This window comes from Lolium rigidum, chromosome 3 (genome assembly GCF_022539505.1).
Source record: "Lolium rigidum isolate FL_2022 chromosome 3, APGP_CSIRO_Lrig_0.1, whole genome shotgun sequence".
Lineage (NCBI taxonomy): Eukaryota > Viridiplantae > Streptophyta > Magnoliopsida > Poales > Poaceae > Lolium > Lolium rigidum.
The window spans coordinates 385,650,599-385,667,432 of record NC_061510.1 but is presented as its reverse complement, the minus strand read 5'-3'; the positions used below and the strand labels follow the sequence as shown (position 1 = coordinate 385,667,432).

The 16,834-nt window shown below is 42.7% G+C and overlaps 1 long non-coding RNA gene and 1 pseudogene across 1 annotated transcript; both read right to left on the bottom strand.

Moving 5' to 3' along the window:
* Positions 1-6,002: 6,002 nt before the first annotated feature.
* LOC124697576 lies at positions 6,003-7,032 on the bottom strand (annotated as a pseudogene).
* A 1,117-nt stretch (positions 7,033-8,149) lies between these two features.
* LOC124700720 lies at positions 8,150-8,784 on the bottom strand. The gene is made up of 3 exons (XR_007001810.1): positions 8,708-8,784; positions 8,353-8,437; positions 8,150-8,251 (listed from the first exon to the last, which is right to left on the bottom strand). It is a non-coding gene; the product is annotated as an uncharacterized LOC124700720 (long non-coding RNA).
* Between the last annotated feature and the right edge of the window lie 8,050 nt (positions 8,785-16,834).

The window sequence follows — 16,834 nt, the reverse complement described above, 5'->3', positions numbered from 1 at the left end:
GAAGGAGGGACTGATCTGGAGGGTGGGCAATGGAAAAGATATTGGCGTGTGGAATCAGAACTGGATTCCAAGATCATCCCTCAAAAGACCTATGGGTATTAAGCCAAACCAACATGTAGAGAAGGTCAGTGAGCTGCTGTTACCAGGTGGTGGAGGATGGGATATTAATAAGCTGAACGAGGCGTTCTATCAGGCGGATGTCGATGATATACTGAAGATACCAGTGGGAAGAGCTGGATCCGAAGACTATGTTGCATGGAATTACACCAAGAATGGTGTTTTCAGTGTAAGATCGGCGTATCACCTGAAGAGGCAAATTAAGGCAGCGGCTGCGGGTACAGCGAGTTCCTCACTCAATGTCCCAGAACACCAAGGTTGGTTGTCACTTTGGTCTGCCAATGTGCCGGGTAAGGTGAAAGTCCATGGGTGGAGGGTGGCAAAAAATGCTTTGGCAGTGGGCGAGGAGTTGAAGAGGCGCAAAATCAAGGATGGAGTCAGGTGTATCGTTTGTAACAGGGAAGAAACGGTGTTTCACCGGTTTTGGTCGTGTGCACACTCGGTACAGGTGTGGGAAACTATCAGGGACCTCACCGGCTTCGGGTTGCAGTCCCTGCCGAGAGACTGCCAGGCTCCTCGTGCACTCCAGCGCTGTCTACTCCAACGCTTTGGGCAGCTGGGTGAACAGGAGTTGGCGCTATTCCTCATGGCGCTATATCATATGTGGTTGGCAAGAAATGACGCTAGGGACGAACCGATGATCGAAAACCCGGAGAATACTGCTCGACGGATTATAGGGTTAACGGAAGAGTGGCGAGCTATCAAGACAGTGACTGCAGTACAAGGGAACCAAGTGGAGGAGCACTGGCGACTCCCACAGCCGGGGTGGCACAAGGTTAACTCAGACGGGGCCTTCTCCAAGGAAAATAACCATGGGGGTGGAGGTGTGATCGTCCGTGATCACCATGGAGCGCATATTGCATGTGCAAGCCATTTTTTCCCTCGCGTGGATGACCCGGAGAGGGCGGAGTTACTCGCGTGCTAGAAGGCGGCTCAGCTAGCAAAGGAGGTGGGAGTGTCGAGGCTCAACCTGGAGACGGACTGTGCGGGTGCAGTGGCAAAGCTGAACCACACGGAGCTAGACCGATCGGTTCATGGTCCCCTGGTTGAAGACATCAAGCTGCTTCTCGGAGAGTTTGAGGAGTTTTCAGTCACTCATGTGCGACGATCATGCAATGGAGTTGCGCATCGACTAGCAAAGGAAGGCTGCGGTAATAATTTGAATTCAATCTGGTTGGGATCACCCCCAGAATTTGTAATGAACCTTGTAGCATCGGATGTTGATGTTTAATTAAAGGCAGCCATTAATTCTCAAAAAAAAAAAAAATTACCCGCTAGCAGTCTCGTCCAACCTGATTAGTGCCATCTTGCCGTCACACTAGCTGGTGCTCGTTGAAGGGGCTTCCCAATTCCCACCGGGCAATCTTGGCATTGCTAGGGAGCTCCTCGTTCGTAGCAATCGTACGTGATGGAGTTCAATTTTTTTTTCATCGTCCAAGGTGCAGTGCGCACTTTCTCCTGTTTCCGGCGTTAGACATCTTAGATTTATGGCGAAGCTTCTTTTGAATTATAGGACCAGGCCATTAGATGCAGTGAAGATGTTTTATAAGCTAATCGAGACATATATATATACATGTCTCCATCAGTACTACTATAAGATTAAAAAGGTTGGGCGGGCCGTGACCTAGTTTGGCTTCGTCATTGCTGATCGGACTAAGAGCATCTCCATCGTCACCCTCTAAATAGTCGCCGGTAGAGGCGCCGGCACTGCCGTATGGGAGGCGTCAGCAGAGCATTTTCTATTTGGGGATGCTATCCCACACCGGCGCCTCCAAACCGGCGGTTCCGATAGATTTTGAAAAGTTAAAATCAAAATTTTAAAACGATATTCATATAAAATTCGAACGAAATTTGTACAAATTTAACGCGAATTTAAACTTAAAAACAAAAAAAAAAATCTAGCGGTGTCGGGAGTCGAAGGCACTAAAGTCCAGGTCGTCGTTGTCGTCGCTGGATGTCCCGAAGGACCAGCTATCGTCTTCGTCGGCCTCCTCCTCGTCGGCCTTCTCCTCTCCGATGGTCCGGCGAGGTCGACGAAGTTGGCGCCGTGGTCCCTGGCGGACCAGACCGCCGCCTGTCGTGCGTCCAGCGTAATCTGCCGGTAGTCCTCGTCGACGGAGCGGTCGACCATGAAGTTTAGGCCGGGGAATTCCTCCTCGTCGTCGTCACCACGGAGGGCCGCCTGCGCCTCCTTCTCCCACCATTGTTTCTTCTTCGCCGGCGGAAGTGGTGCTGAGGCCGTGGCGCCCTCCTCCTTGACGCGGTGGTGGCCCAACCCTGTCGTCCGACGGGCCAGAGTAGAGGACGCGCACCTCGCCTCGTCGCGGATGACGACGCCTCCGGCAGGAGGCGCGGGCGCGGCCGAGCGTGTGCGGTCGCCGGCTGCAGACGATCCTATGCGCGAGCTCCCGGACGTCGCAGTCCTTTCCGGCGCCCTCTGCAGAGTCGGCGCCACCGGCGCCATACACGCCGCCTGCGGAAAGTACAACGGCACGCGCGGCGGGTCGCCGCGGACGCCACCTGCGGTTCTTCTCCATCATGCTTTGGGGAGTTCCAAAAGTTGGGAGCAAATAATACTTGCACCATCATCACATAAGTGGGGCAGGAGACAAGTTCTGCTACGTGCTCTTGCTCATCTATACAAGCATGTGTTTGTTGGGACAAGCGCTCTAGGGGGTATATTAGTCAACATGTAAACCCGAGACCACCATCCATGGTGGATTGTGCAGAGTTTGTAATATACATTTTGCCAAGCGGTGTCTCATCCATTCCTCGTGTTTCCCATGCCTATAGCTCAAACCAGTGGTGGAATTCTTTCCGACCACATGGACCTTTTCTATGCTTCCATAAATATCGTTGTGGGGAATGAGAAGAAGATGAAGTTTTCGACACCCCTTGGATTAATGGCTCGAAGCCTAAAGACCTCGTCCCTCTCATCTGTGCGGAGTCTAAGAGAAAGAGTTGGACGATCAACAAGGCTACAAAAAATGATGCCTGGATTGGCATGTTCCATATCGAAGGAGATCTCACCTTTGCTCACTTGGAGAAATTTATTGATCTTTGGACTAAGCTTAATGGCTACAACTTTGACGAGGATGTGGAGGATTCCATCTCTTAGACACTTAGGAAGATGGCCACTACACGGCGGCATCGGCTTACAAAGCACAATTTTTTTAAGCACCTTTGCATCCGATTTTAAGAGGACCGTTTGGAAGATTTGGGCACCTCCAAAAGTTAAGTTCTTTGCTTGGCTTCCTCCTCAATAGGATTTGGACAGCGGATCGTTTGCAAAAAAGAGGTTGGTCTAATTGTGGCAATTGCCCTCTATGCATGAAGAGTGCGGAGTCCATTGATCACCTCCTGATTCATTACCGTTTCACCCAAAGGCTTTGGGGTCTAATCAAAGAGTGGCTCGGTTTATATTCTATTGACCTCCACACATGGCATGCTATGTCTCTTCATGAGTGGTGGAGCCTCATGACCGGTGCCTCTACGCCTAACCGGAAAGCTCTTGGATCCGTTGTTCTCCTCACCTCTTGGGAAATTTGGAATGAGCGAAATGCTAGAATTTTTAGGCACAAATATGCTCCGCCAACGGTGGTTTTCGGGAACATAAAAAGAGCTAAAACTTTGGGTCACCACGTGGGCGAAGCGTGTGAGTATTTTGATCCCGCGAGAGTAGGCGGTTTGTAAAGTCACGTTGGGTTACCTTGTAAAACTTCTTTAACTATTCTCCTTAATTAATAGAATGAGATAAAGATTTTGCCTCCGTTTAAAAAAAACTAGTGGTGGAATGGTGTGACTGATTGGAGATGGGTGTGCCCTCAAGGTAGAAAGCGCCCATGGATACCATGGATGAGATATGATATTATGTATACAATGGATGTAGAGGTGATTTGGCAGCTCTTTTATGTAAACTAGATTTAGATGTGCGCCTTGGCGCACGATCTCGTGAAAATAGAACCAATCTACATGTAAATAAAAATACATTTTATAGGATTTTGAAAACATAGAATGGAACAACAATGCATATACACAATGAGGGAAATAGCGAAATATATTAACACTCTTATGGTTTTTTGGAGACAAATAGAAGTAAAACTAAAAATAACAAAAGTAACATCTAAATAAGCTACCCACAAAAACAAGAAAACCAAATTCTAATAGGTAGTTGCACCGCCAAAAGGTTCAGCTTCTGCAACATAGCTTCCAGCATGACACCAGGCTGGATCCTGACAGTCTCGAGCTCTACATCCTCCATTAGGCTGCAACAAAGCAAATAAATATTGTAATTAGAGCAACATTAAGAACACCACAGAATAAAAAAATGTTAAAGAACAAAGGGAATGTTATACTGATGTTGTAATCAGATGAAAGTATTTGTAAACCAGGAGTACTATTTGCACTTGGATATAGCATAAGAAGAAACCCAAGCCTCAAGAGTTGCCTCGATAGGTGAATAAATAAAAAATGTAGGTTTAGATACGGATTAGCTGATCTATTATTAGAAAATATATATTAGTTTTGTATGAGTTTGATAAAGGACATAGATTTTGTGTCCTACCGAGACCAAGAAATCGATAAGTATATGTTCTCAAAATGATATCAATAAATAAATAGGTGATGTCATCCAACAGTCAGAAGGAAAGCACCCGAGGTCTTACTTGAGAATGACGTGTACTAACTATGCTCGAAGGACAAAAAGCACCCTAGCTATTCTTGCTACATGTGCTCGAGGGCACACACTCAGCCTCGACAACAATCTATTGAAAATGATACTCAACAGGGGTACTGTAAAAAAATTTTGGGTAGCCAATCAATAGAGTGAAGTCCCTACAGAACTAATCCAGCTTAGGTACATTTCCTCAATAGCCTACCGCTATGTACAGTATATTTACGTTGTGCCTAAGCAGAACCTAAGCCTGAGAAAAAGCTCAAGGTATAAATCTCTACCTGGTACCAATACGGCCAGCAATCTAGGTATAAATCAGTTAATTTGGGGTTCTGCATATGTGCAAAACAATATGCAGCTACCTACCACACAATAATAACATTGGGCAGTTAAAAAATATGTCAAGCTTTTCACATGCGACGACCAATTTAAAGGGCCAGAGGTAGTATCTGAGCCTCATCTCCTAGAATTTGAATTCTCTAAAACTAATGGTAGCTAACGGGTTGTTGCCTTGCTGCTATAAACAAATTAGTCATACAAATTTTCATGGCAGATTTCATTTTTCTTCAGGTAGTAGACTAATCTAAAATACTTTGTAGTACAAGTCGTATAATACCAGATAGTAGTAAACAGTTAGAATGTACCTATCTTGACTGTTGCAGAAGAAATGACGTGGAAAACAGATATAGGATGGATACAGGCTGGATGTGCACAGCCCCGGTATTTCGCACTAATGATCGTTTTGTAATATACTCGATAATAAGCTGATAAAAACACACAATATATATCTTGACTCAACAAATATGTTACACCCTTTTTAGGATTATAGATTCTCTATTTAATAGGTTAGCCCAACAAATATATTACGCATACATCTCAGAAATTTGCCTTGACGATGCATTCAAAAAATGCCGCTTTATGTACTCCATGGAAAATGAAGATGTAGGAAGTCAAATCCTAAGTGCAGCATCCAATCTATGTTAGTATTAGCTTGGAAAATCATAGTCATGAATTTCATCAAAGATAACCTAAAGGCTAATCGACCAGACAAAATTATTCAGAAGTAGAAATTGCATCGCAGTGCTAGCAAGTGTATCGTTTATGTGTGGCATAGTCCCAGCAGCACAATCCATTTTACCTATATCAATTTTACCTTCCCAAAATCTTTCGAAGGGAAGGTAAAATTGATAGATAAATTAGAAGGTAGGAATTTTTAACCTGAGAGAACTCCTTGTAGGCAATCAGCAGCGAATGAGATGCAGATTAAGGGAACCATTCCATAAACATACTCAACTACCTCCTTATTTCTGCTATATGCATAGCACAAGATGCGCTTGGATGCTAATAGAGCCCTAGTGATGAGAACTGCCTAAGTCACAACAATAAACATCACAACACGGACATACAATCGATCACCTTCAGGATTCCCGGCCCCTAGTTAGTTTGATACTCCAGTGCTTCCCATTAAAGAAAATACAAAATGGTGTTATCAAATAATAATTCCATCCGAAAAAACTGTATCATATCCACGTATATTAAGCTTTTGCTTACCTTGCACCAGCACCATTCCCATATGCTATAGTATACATCAGTGTGATAGTTGTCATGCTGCACAAAAAGATGAGTGTAAGTATAATGCAGATATTACCATAAGAGCTTATTACCTGGGAAATTCTTACCAGGTCGAAAGAACTGAAGTTTGCAGCTCTGGATTGGGTAGAAGTCCCGGCAAAGAATAATGGCCTCAAATGACCACCATTCAAAACTGGAAGATGCACAAGAATAGGCATTAGCCTGAGTAAAAGAAACATGACACACAGATATTTTGAACCACACACCTAGGATTACCATATCATTAGTGTAGATGGCAGAGCTAGGCGCATGAACACAGCGACTCCACTGAAGGCATCCTTCTTAGAAGATGAGAATGTCTCCTTGCATGAATTTGAGAATCTGATGTATGCAAGAAGCATGAATACGTTCAACCAGTACGATACGCTTATTGCGAAAGCGGCTCCAAAATACCCCAGACTGATCTTGAAAACCAATAACCAACAAAAAAGAATGTGCAAGAGCAATGCTGCAATGGAGGACCAAAGCATAGGAATTATTAGGCTCTGAGACTGCAAAAACTTTTTTAGGGGCTGGCTGACTGCGTATGCAAAGAGCCCTGGAATCAACCAGACAATGTATCTTCCAGCTTCCCGTGAGATCACAGGGTGTTGGGTCAGGAGTTTTCCCATGAATACCCATGCTCACCACCAGGAGTTAAAGCTGTTGCACCTGGCACCTGCAAAAATAGGATTAAATTTAGGAACCTAAAGAAAGCAGATGTACAAATCATCAGAAATAGCTAGCTAAAATATTAATTGAACACCATGCTATCATTTACTGGATAAATTCCAAAAAAAGACCCGAGATCAATACTCCCATGTGCTTGGATTTTAAAGGACGTGATTTGTACATACTGCAGAAAACATGCTAAAATCAAAATTCAGAGCCTCTGACCTGTTCATGTGTCCCTTTCTGAAAAAATGCAGTGACACATAATTCACAACCTTAAAGCACTGATTTACATAGTCGATTGAGGAGGCGATTAACTGATTATTAGAAGACTGGACCAATATATTATGTTGACAAGCAGAGAACAAAAATCCAACCAAAGCTTTGCTAGGAAAAGGCAAGCACCATTTGTTTTTCTTCTTGAAATCCAGAACATCATAATTTTAGAAAAAAGTTGTCTCAAAATATCAAATGCAAATCAGAAGTTTCCAGAATAAGTCAAGGTCATAACACAAAAGCAGAAAAAATAGGAACAACTTTCGACGGCTACAAAAATAACGACAGCCAATAGCAGTAAGAATTGCAAACAAATAATAATGATACTGTAATCAACCCAATGATCAAGTGGATGACTTATGGATGTAGCTCAGTTGTTACTAAATTGAGACAAAAGAAAAGGCACAAAAGCTCACCATACTGCAGCTTAAGGCCTGATACAATCACACATACATGACAGCCTAAAATCGCTGATCAGTAGAAAATGGAAAATATTAGTAAACCTGCATAACTGGGGTATATATTTAATTCAAACAACGATCAATCCAATCCGCTACAGGCTTAATAAATAATGTTGAATAGCTAACATGTATACATTAGTTCTTATCAGTAGCAAGTTATGGGCACGTTCTGTGAACAACAAGCAACCAAAGTTCATAGAACCAATCCTAGGTTTTGAAACCATAAATCGAATCTTCTACTGGCTTCATTGATCATGCGGTGCACATATTATGTACACATTTGAGAACAAAATAAATACTATATAACTGCTGGGAAATCCCCATTTTTGCAGGCTCGATTATGCATATATGCACCAACCTCTCAAGTATGCACCAACCATAAATTGAATCCTCTACTGGTTTCATTGATTAGTAATATAGAGAAGCACAAATATATTTACATCTGCAAGCAAATATAAGAAGCATGAGTACTGTTGCAGACTGTTGTTAATGGAAAAATCGTACAAAATATTCAAGATCTAAATGATGTAGGTCTGACTTAACTTGAGGCCTAGCAGTTGAGATCTAGCCCCGGAACCTCAGGCGCATAACATTAGGCAAGAGGCAGCAACAATAATTTAGTTATTCCCTGCAAAACAAGAATATAATTCAACAAAATGACTGTGTAGACTACTCAATAAGAGACTAATCTGAAATTAGATTAAATGACCAAAAAAACAAAGTTAAACAAAGTACAGCCAACTTGATTTACTACAGGCTTGGGCTAAATTTTAGAAAAAAACGAAATTCTAAACAACAAATCAATATCAGACTTACAGGCATTTTGTCTTTTTTTTAACAGCAACTTACAGGTATTGAAGTACAATAAAACAAGAGTGCAAAGGGTTGAAGTAATCACATCTCATAGCTCAAAACAGCCCCCGAAAATTCCAACCAAACAATCCGATGCTGACCTATTTGGAAATCAATGTCTGAAAATATAAATAAAAGAGGGGAAAAGAAAGAAGAGAAGAAATGTAAAGAAACTCACCTGCACAAAATCTTTCTTCACTGATCCGTGATACCCTCCGGTGGCTGCAGGAACATGGGGATGCTGTGAGAGAGAAAGAGAGAAGAGGAAATAGAGACAAGAGAAAGGAGGAGGAGGAACCTGCAGGTCCCCTTCAAAGAAGAGGCAGAGGAGGGCAGGCCCCTACGTCGTCGGTGACGCCAAAGAGGCAGAGGAGGCCAGCGGTCCAGCACAACCCATCGAGATATGGGCACGAATCGGCGGCGTACCTCGGCAGGTCGCCTTCATCTCCATCCCTCCGGCGGCGGTAGCAAGGGATGCGGCCGACGGTCGCTGAGGTCCGTCGTCCCCGCGCTGACCGGCCGCTGCAGGTGCCGTCCCCGCGTCTGACCGCCGACTCCAGCTTCTCAGCGGCCATCCCATCGTGGCCGGATGGGGATGCCTCCGTGGGTGTATGGCGCCTCGCCGCTGGTGCTGGTCGCGGCCACCATCGTCGGGCTGCTCAGCTCGCTCGACGGCGTCGCCTTCCTGGCCTCCTACCGCGTATGAGGAGGCAGTGACGCCACGGCGACGTGGTGATGCGCGAGCAGACGGTAGTCCGCGAGGTCGAGGCCGATTCCACTTCTGGCGGTTGATACGTCCCAAACGTATCTATAATTTCTGATGTTCCATGCTAGTTTTATGACAATACCTACATGTTTTGTTCACACTTTATATCGTTTTGATGCATTTTCCGGAACTAACCTATTGACGAGATGCCGAAGTGCCGGTTCTCGTTTTCTGCTGTTTTTGGTTTCAGAAATCCTAGTAAGGAAATATTCTCGGAATTGGACGAAATCAACGCCCAGCATCTTATAATTCCACGAAGCTTCCAGAACACCAGAGAGGCGCCAGAGGGGAGCCCTGGGGGGCCCACACACGTGGTCGGCGCGGCCCAAGGGGGGGGGGCGCGCCCCCCTGTTGTGTGGCTGCCCCGTAACCCTTCCGACTCCGCCTCTTCGCCTATTTAAGCCTCCCTGACCTAAATCTTTGATACGGAAAAGCCACGGTACGAGAAACCTTCCAGAGCCGCCGCCATCGCGAAGCCAAGATCTGGGGGACAGGAGTCTCTGTTCCGGCACGCCGCCGGGACGGGGAAGTGCCCCCGGAAGGCATCTCCATCAACATCACCGCCATCTCCATCGACGCTGCTGTCTCCCATGAGGAGGGAGTAGTTCTCCATCGAGGCTAAGGGCTGTACCGGTAGCTATGTGGTTAATCTCTCTCTCTCTATGTACTTCAATACAATGATCTCATGAGCTGCCTTACATGATTGAGATCCATATGATGAGCTTTGTAATCTAGATGTCGTTATGCTATTCAAGTGGATTTTACTTATGTGATCTCCGGAGACTCCTTGTCCCACGTGTGTAAAGGTGACAGTGTGTGCACCGTGTGGGTCTCTTAGGCTATATTTCACAGAATACTTGTTCACTGAGTTATGATTTGAGTTGGATGTCTCTATGAAATTGTGGTGTGTTAGTACCTCCTACTCACAGTGACAGCGTGGGGTGTTTATTAGTACTTGGGAATACATCTTTAAGGTTTGCCTACATGATGAATTAGTGTTCGTTATCTTGCCAGAGAGTAATTCAGAATCGCATAGTGAAGTGCTTATTTATATTCCTTTATGATTGCAATGTGCTTTATATCACTATTAATCTATGTGCTACTCTAGTGATGTTATTAAAGTAGTCTATTCCTCCTCCATGATGTAATGGTGACGAGTGTGTGCATCATGTAGTACTTGGCGTAGGTTATGATTGTAATCTCTTGTAGATTATGGAGTTAACTATTACTATGATAGTATTGATGTGATCTATTCCCCCTTTCATAGCTTGATGGTGACCAGTGTGCATGCTATGTTAGTACTCGGTATAATTGCGTTGGTCTATCATGCACTCTAAGGTTATTTAAATATGAACATCGAATGTTGCGGAGCTTGTTAACTCCGGCATTGAGGTGCTCTTGTAGCCCTACACAATTAATGGTGTTCATCATCCAACAAGAGAGTGTAGAGTGGTTTTATTATGTGATCAATGTTGAGAGTGTCCACTAGTGAAAGTATGATCCCTAGGCCTTGTTTCCAAATACTGCAATCATCGCTTATTTACTATTTTACTGCATCTTTACTTCCTGCAATATTAATACCATCAACTGCACGCCAGCAAGCTATTTTCTGGCACCGTTACTACTGCTCATATTCATTCATACCACTTGTATTTTAATATCTCTTCGCCGAACTAGTGCACCTATACATCTGACAAGTGTATTAGGTGTGTTGGGGACACAAGAGACTTCTTGTATCGTGATTGTAGGGTTGCTTGAGAGGGATATCTTTGACCTCTTCCTCCATGAGTTCGATAAACCTTGGGTGATTCACTTAAGGGAAACTTGCTGCTGTTCTACAAACCTCTGCTCTTGGAGGCCCAACACTGTCTACAGGAATAGAAGCGTGCGTAGACATCAAGCTATTTTCTGGCGCCATTGCCGGGGAGGTAAGGTAAAAGGTATTCACATCCTCCGACTACTAAGCTATCTCCTAGTCTCGTTGCCGGTGTGTGAGTGCTCGAAGCTATTTCCTTTAGATCCTGCAATTGCATCTTTTTGTTTCTTGTTTTACACTAGTAAGGCATAATGGACAATAACAATGAGCTTTTTATTCTATTTCCTGAGTTAAGACATGGATTGTTTGATGCGAAAATTAAAAAACCTATGTAACCTTATTTGCATGCTGGTAGTAATAATAGTATGAGCGCTTTGATCACCATTGTTGATAATGATATAGAAAGTTCTAAGCTTGGGGAAGCTGGTTTTGATGAGCATGATATTTTTAGTCCCCCAAGCATTGAGGAGAAAATTTTCTTTGATGATACTTTGCCTCCTATTTATGATGATTATAATGATAGTGGTCTTCTGGTGCCGCCTACTATGGAGGATAAATTTAATTATGATTACAATATGCCTCCTATATTTGATGATAGCTACTTTGTTGAATTTGCTCCCACTACAATTAATAAGAATGACTATGCTTATGTTGGGAGTAGTAATTATTTTATGCATGAGACTCATGATAAGAATGCTTTATGTGATAGTTATATTGTTGAGTTTGCTCATGATGCCACTGAAAGTTATTATGAGAGAGGGAAACATGGTTATATACATCTTAATAATATTAAGTTTCCCCTTTATATGCTGAAAATTTTGAAGTTACTTGTGTTTTATCTTCCTATGCTTGTCACTTTGTTCTTCATGAATTTATTTGTGTACAAGACTCCTTTTCATAGGAAGTGGGTTAGGCTTAAATTTGTTTTGAATTTGCTTCTTGATGCTCTCTTTTGCTTCAACTCTTATTTCTTGCGAGTGCATCATTAAAACTGCTGAGCCCATCTTAATGGCTATAAAGAAAGCACTTCTTGGGAGATAACCCATGTTTTTATTTTACTACAGCAATTTTGTTTTATATTTGAGTCTTGGAAGTTGTTACTACTGTAGCAACCTCTCCTTATCTTTATTTTATTACATTGTTGTGCCAAGTAAAGTCTTTGATAGTAAAGATGATACTAGATTTGGATTATTGCGCAGAAACAGATTTCTTGCTGTCACGAATTTGGGCAGGGTTCTCTGTAGGTAACTCAGAAAAATCTGCCAATTTACGTGCGTGATCCTCAGATATGTACGCAACTTTCATTCAATTTGAGAATTTTCATATGAGCAAGTCTGGTGCTTCTAAAAAATTTGTCTTTACGGACTGTTCTGTTTTGACAGATTCTGCCTTTTATTTCGCATTGCCTCTTTTGCTGTGTTGGATGGATTTCTTTGTTCCATTAACTTTCAGTAGCTTTGTGCAATGTCCAGAAGTGTTAAGAATGATTGTGTCACCTCTGAACATGAGAATTTTTGATTATGCACTAACCCTCTAATGAGTTTGTTTTGAGTTTGGTGTGGAGGAAGTTTTCAAGGGTCAAGAGAGGAGGATGATACAATATGATCAAGAAGAGTGAAAAGTTTAAGCTTGGGGATGCCCCCGTGGTTCATCCCTGCATATTTCAAGAAGACTCAAGCATCTAAGCTTGGGGATGCCCAAGGCATCCCCTTCTTCATCGACAACTTATCAGGTCACCTCTAGTGAAACTATATTTTTATTCCGTCACATCTTATGTGCTTTACTTGGAGCGTCTGTTTGTTTTTATTTTTATTTTTGTTTGAATAAATTCATGCTTGTGTGGGAGAGAGACACGCTCCGCTGTTGCATATGAACACATGTGTTATTAGCTTTATTCTTAATGTTCATGGCGAAGGTTGAAACTGCTTCGTTCATTGTTATATGGTTGGAAACAGAAAATGCTGCATGTGGTAAATGGTATAATGTCTTGAATAATTTGATACTTGGAAATTGTTGTGCTCATATAGATCATGTTTAAGCTCTTGCATCATGTACTTTGTACCTATTAATGAAGAACTACATAGAGCTTGTTAAAATTTGGTTTGCATGATTAGTTTCTCTAGAGTCTAGATATTTTCTGGTTGAGGTGTTTGAACAACAAGGAGACGATGTAAAGTCTTATAATGCTTACAATATGTTCATATGTGAGTCTTGCTGCACCGTTTCATACTTGAGTTTGCTTCAAACAACCTTGCTAGCCTAGCCTTGTATTGAGAGGAATTCTTCTCGTGCATCCAAATCCTTGAGCCAATAACCATGTCATTTGTGCCCACTATACCTACCTACTACATGGTATTTCTCTGCCATTCCAAAGTACATTACTTGAGTGCTACCTTTAAAATTCTATTCTTTGTCTTTGCAATATATAGCTCATGGAAAATAGCCTTAAAAACTATTGTGGTGAAGAATATGTACTTATGTATCTTATTTCTTAATAAGTTGCTTGTTGAGCGGTAACCATGTTTCTGGGGACGTCATCAACTTTTACACCTTTGTTGAATATCATGTGAGTTGCTATGCATGTTCGTCTTGTCTGAAGTAAGGGCGATTTTCATGAACAAATGGTTTGAGTATGCATATTGTTAGAGAAGAACATTGGGCCGCTAACTAAAGCCATGAATCATGGTGGAAGTTTCAGTTTGGACAATTAATCCTCAATCTCTTATGAGAATATTATCTCGTTGTTGAATGCTTATGCATTAAAGAGGAGTCCATTATCCGTTGTCTATGTTGTCCCGGTATGGATGTCTAAGTTGAGAATAATCAAAAGCGAGAAATCCAATGCGAGCTTTCTCCTTAGACCTTTGTACAGAGCGGCATAGAGGTACCCCTTTGTGACACTTGGTTGAAACATATGCTATGCAATGATAATCCATGTTAATCCAAGCTAATTAGGACAAGGTGCGAGCACTATTGGTATACTATGCATGAGGCTTGCAACTTATAGGATATCTTATACATAACACATATGCTTTATTACTACCGTTGACAAAATTGTTTCTTGTTTTCAAAATGAAAAGCTCTAGCACAAAAATAGTAATCCATGCTTCCCTCTGCGAAGGGCCATTCTTCTACTTTATTGTTGAGTCAGTTTACCTATTCCTTCTATCTTAGAAGCAAACACTTGTATCAACTGTGTGCATTGGTTCTTACATGTTTACCTATTGCACTTGTTATATTGCTTTGTGTTGACAATTATCCATGAGATATATATGTTGAAGTTGAAAGCAACCGCTGAAACTCATATCTTCCTTTGTGTTGTTTCAAAGCTTTCTACTAAGAATCTATTGCTTTATGAGTAACTTTTATGCAAGTCTTATTGATGCTTGTCTTGAAAGTACTATTCATGAAAAGTCTTTGCTATATGATTCATTTGTTTACTCATTGTCTTCACCATTGCTTCGAATCGCTGCATTCATCTCATATGCTTTACAATAGTATGATCAAGATTATGTAAGTAGCATGTCACTTCAGAAATTATTCTTGTTATCGTTTACCTACTCGAGGGCGAGTAGGAACTAAGCTTGGGGATGCTTGATACGTCCCAAACGTATCTATAATTTCTGATGTTCCATGCTAGTTTTATGACAATACCTACATGTTTTGTTCACACTTTATATCGTTTTGATGCATTTTCCGGAACTAACCTATTGACGAGATGCCGAAGTGCCAGTTCCTGTTTTCTGCTGTTTTTGGTTTCAGAAATCCTAGTAAGGAAATATTCTCGGAATTGGACGAAATCAACGCTCAGCATCTTATAATTCCACGAAGCTTCCAGAACACCGGAGAGGCGCCATAGGGGAGCCCTGGGGTGCCCACACACGTGGCCGGCGCGGCCCAAGGGGGGGGGGGGGCGCCCCCTGTTGTGTGGCTGCCCCGTAACCCTTCCGACTCCGCCTCTTCGCCTATTTAAGCCTCCCTGAACTAAATCTTCGATACGGAAAAGCCACGGTACGAGAAACCTTCCAGAGCCGCCGCCATCGCGAAGCCAAGATCCGGGGGACAGGAGTCTCGTTCCGGCACGCCGCCGGGACGGGGAAGTGCCCCCGGAAGGCATCTCCATCAACATCACCGCCATCTCCATCGACGCTGCTGTCTCCCATGAGGAGGGAGTAGTTCTCCATCGAGGCTAAGGGCTGTACCGGTAGCTATGTGGTTAATCTCTCTCTTTATGTACTTCAATACAATGATCTCATGAGCTGCCTTACATGATTGAGATCCATATGATGAGCTTTGTAATCTAGATGTTATTATGCTATTCAAGTGGATTTTACTTATGTGATCTCCGGAGACTCCTTGTCCCACGTGTGTAAAGGTGACAGTGTGTGCACCGTGTGGGTCTCTTAGGCTATATTTCGCAGAATACTTGTTCACTGAGTTATGATTTGAGTTGGATGTCTCTATGAAATTGTGGTGTGTTAGTACCTCCTATGAATGCTCACAGTGACAGCGTGGGGTGTTTATTAGTACTTGGGAATACATCTTTAAGGTTTGCCTACATGATGAATTAGTGTTCGTTATCTTGCCAGAGAGTAATTCAGAATCGCATAGTGAAGTGCTTATTTATATTCCTTTATGATTGCAATGTGCTTTATATCACTATTAATCTATGTGCTACTCTAGTGATGTTATTAAAGTAGTCTATTCCTCCTCCATGATGTAATGGTGACAGTGTGTGCATCATGTAGTACTTGGTGTAGGTTATGATTGTAATCTCTTGTAGATTATGGAGTTAACTATTACTATGATAGTATTGATGTGATCTATTCCCCCTTTCATAGCTTGATGGTGACAGTGTGCATGCTATGTTCGTACTCGGTATAATTGCGTTGGTCTATCATGCACTCTAAGGTTATTTAAATATGAACATCGAATGTTGTGGAGCTTGTTAACTCCGGTATTGAGGTGCTCTTGTAGCCCTACACAATTAATGGTGTTCATCATCCAACAAGAGAGTGTAGAGTGGTTTTATTATGTGATCAATGTTGAGAGTGTCCACTAGTGAAAGTATGATCCCTAGGCCTTGCTTCCAAATACTGCAATCATCGCTTATTTACTGTTTTACTGCATCTTTACTTCCTGCAATATTAATACCATCAGCTGCACGCCAGCAAGCTATTTTCTGGCACCGTTACTACTGCTCATATTCATTCATACCACTTGTATTTTAATATCTCTTCGCCGAACTAGTGCACCTATACATCTGACAAGTGTATTAGGTGTGTTGGGGACACAAGAGACTTCTTGTATCGTGATTGCAGGGTTGCTTGAGAGGGATATCTTTGACCTCTTCCTCCCTGAGTTCGATAAATCTTGGGTGATTCACTTAAGGGAAACTTGCTGCTGTTCTACAAACCTCTGCTCTTGGAGGCCCAACACTGTCTACAGGAATAGAAGCGTGCGTAGACATCAGCGGCCGCGAGGGAGAAGAAAAGGAGTGTATGCGGGGATTGGGGAAGATTGGTCTAGGGTTTGGCCGGGTGCTCGTTTTTGTCTCGCCCACTACTGCTCGCATCCAATCGCAATGCGCC